Raw genomic sequence first — 2,457 nt, 5'->3', positions numbered from 1 at the left:
TTTCTAAATAATTTCTCAAAAACGTTCTAAAAATGTCATGTTACTGTGTTTTAGCAGGTGAAATTCAAATTCATGGCACTCGGTATCAGTAAGGAAACGCATTGATTCATAAGTAAAATCACACTATTTAGTGTGTCTCCATATCCATAGACAATTTATACATTCTACAGTTATGAGTGGAAAAAGTTGACTGTTTAGGTGGATGCTAAAAAGACAAGTGCTGAAGGCAACTTTAGTTTGTATTCATGTTCACATTCACCAATACATCACATTCCTCCTTTTAAAAGTGCCTTTTAACACTGCCATTATATGTTACTTTTGTTAAGGATACAAAATACACTCCAATACCTGTTAGTCCATACACTAATTACACTAGAGATTTTAACGATAATAAGGATCATAATGGTGGGAACCCCACCAGCAGAATCTCACTTAAATACCAATCAAGTTTACAGCAGAGGCTGCTGGTTATGCAAGGATGAGCACAAATGATATCTGCGTGGGATCCCACCCCCTGTTCCTGATTCTGGGGTTTGTTTTGCATCATATCACCCTCTCAAGTCCATCAAGGGCTCTTTTGTCATTTTAGGAATCACTTGCTATGGAGCATTGACTACATATGGTATTTAAAATTTACTTGGATTATTACCACAAATTATTAGACAAGTTTGGGCTATATACAGTAGTATGCAATGATGAAACTTTCAAATGCTGTGGCAACCTTAAATATGAGCAGGTCACATAATTAGCATTATGATCCTTTGAGTTCCCTCAGCCAGATATAGAATTTAAAACCAACCACAAAAGTGAAGTAATACACTAAAGATCAAGTAAGTTTCAAAATAAGAGAGTAGGTAATCAAATATCAAGGGAAGGCTACAGATATATTTTTAAAGATTCTGAATATTCCTCTGAGTAAAGGGATGTCCATCATTAAGCAGTGGAATGTACCACCCAGTCATTGCCTGAAACAAACTGCCCTTCTAAATTAAGCAACTGAACAGGCAAAACATTGTCCAGGGATGCTACTCTGAAGGTAACAAACAAAATAAAGAAAGATTTCCCAAAGTCCCTACACAAAACTTTACAGGCAAGTGGAAAGAAAGAAGATGTAATTTATATATGCACTAAGTACACCTGTTCATTAATGCAGATAAACAGCAAATCGTGTGAGCTACAACTGAATATATAAAACATGCAAACATAGTCAGAGGAGAACAGTCAGACTTGTTCAAGCTAATAAAGGTCACAAACACTCGAATAACAGCTGTTTACAACAGTGGTGTGCACAAGGGCATCGCTGAATGCATAACATGTCAAAACTTGATGTGGATGGGCTGCAGCAGCAGAAAACTACACCGGGGTCCACTCCTGTCAGCTAAGAATAGGAAGATGAGGCTAGAGTGGGCATGTGATCACCAAAACTGGACAATTGAAGATTGGAGTGGTCTGACGATCAATTTCTCCTGTGAGATTCAGATGGTAGGATCAGATTTTGGCAAAAATCCAGAAAAAATGTCACATTGGTACAGGCTGCTGCTGGTAGTGTTATTAGGCCCCTTAATAGCCATTCAGCATCGTTTCAATGCCACAACATACCTAAGCATTGTTGCTGACCATGTGCATACCTTCATGGCCACAGTCTACCCTTTTTCAAATTGATACTTCCAGCAGGATAATGTACCATGGCACAAAACACAACATCTCAAACTGGTTTCCCAAACATGACGGTAATTCCAGTTTACTCCAGTGGCTTGCATAGTCTCCAGATTTCAGTTCAATAGGGCACCTTTGTGATGAAGCTCACAGCATGAATGAGTGGCTGAAAAATCTGCTGGAACTCCATGAGGCTATCTAGACAGCATGGGCCTAAATGGCTATGGAATGTTCCCAGCACCTTGTTGAATCCATGCAGTAAAGGATTCAGGCTGTACTAGAGGCCTACTAGATAGCTGTACCTAATAAAGTGGTATGTAAGTCTGAAATAAAGTCATTAGTACTGGTTAAAGTCTGTGACATTTGCCTTCAGTCTTGTCCAGTCAAGAACATTTCACTTTTTTGGGCCTGAAAAACTCTTTAGCAGTATTTGTGGGTCATTGTCCTGCTACTGTCCAGTGGGTTTTGAGGCATTGGATCTGAAAGGTTTCTGGACAATTGCCGTCAGCAGTCACATCATCAATGAAGACAAGTGAGCCAGTTCCAATACGACTTCTTCATAATCCAGTTCCAGTGGCAGACATGCATGCCCAAGCCACAACACTACATCCACCATGTTTTACTGGCGAGGGGAGTGCTTTGGATCATGAGCTGTTACTTTTTCCCCAGTTTCCCTTTTCCATCACTTTGGTACAGGTTAATACTTGTTTCATCTGTCCATACCACAACTTAACCTTGCTGATCTGTTCTTGGCGGTGAACCCTCTGAGGTTATACTGGGGTTGGTGTCTCCTTATGGTAG

Source organism: Conger conger, chromosome 12 (genome assembly GCF_963514075.1).
Source record: "Conger conger chromosome 12, fConCon1.1, whole genome shotgun sequence".
In the NCBI taxonomy this organism is placed as follows: Eukaryota; Metazoa; Chordata; class Actinopteri; order Anguilliformes; family Congridae; genus Conger; species Conger conger.
Note: the sequence above shows the minus strand (reverse complement) of the source record.